This window comes from Rhopilema esculentum, chromosome 15 (assembly GCF_057945365.1).
Source record: "Rhopilema esculentum isolate cy_ngs chromosome 15, ASM5794536v1, whole genome shotgun sequence".
Classification (NCBI taxonomy): Eukaryota; Metazoa; Cnidaria; class Scyphozoa; order Rhizostomeae; family Rhizostomatidae; genus Rhopilema; species Rhopilema esculentum.
In genome coordinates this window covers 8,047,176-8,047,996 of record NC_142829.1, presented here as the reverse complement: position 1 = coordinate 8,047,996, position 821 = coordinate 8,047,176, and positions in this window count along the sequence as shown.

Below are 821 nucleotides of genomic sequence, written 5' to 3'. Positions count from 1 at the left end.
GATGCTTGGTTCCTTTTTCTTTTCTTTCACCGCCTGTGCGTGAAACTGAAGTACAAGCTTCGTGCCTCCGATTTGATTATTACGGCTTTCATCCATCCATTCAAGGCTGGAGTCTGCATTTCTTTTACGGTGGAGCCTTGCCAGCAGATTAGAGGCTTCAGGCAAAGATTTCGAATAGCCATTAAATATAAAGACATCGTTACATGAAGAAATCGGAACCGACGCAGGCAAACATCATTTCTATTACTTCAGTCTACTATCATTTTTACATAACATCTTGGAGGGGGGGGGGGGGGGGGGGCAGTGGCACAGCGTGACCTTTCTTTCTGGGGAGTGTAAGAGATGCGAAACCATATTTTACCGACAAAAAATTCGTTTGTTACATTCGGCATAAACATTCTTTGGTATAAATGCAATTTTCGGCTCTCTGAAAGACCGACGAGTTCTCTGAAAGTTGGGGGTTGACACCCCTCACCTCCCCCCCGTTCACTCTGCCCCTTGGGGGGAGGGAATTACCCCTCCAGCCCTAGAAGCCTTCCTTTTTGAGACAATAGACTATTGGTTCGCTTTTTCTTGATTATGGCTTGGCGAGTCTTTAGTGTTTGATTTTCCTGAAAAAATTCCTTTTTGAAGGAATAGGATATTACTTGTCTTGACAGAAAATCGCTTTCATCTTGCTAAATTTTGGACCCTTTTCAACATATAGCTTTCTATCAACTTTCAGACACTCGCCCTCCGGCCATTTACAAAACAAGGGGTTGTAGCCTTTCTCAATTGCACAGGTTCTCTCTGAATTTTGTGCATACACAACAAGTTGTTTA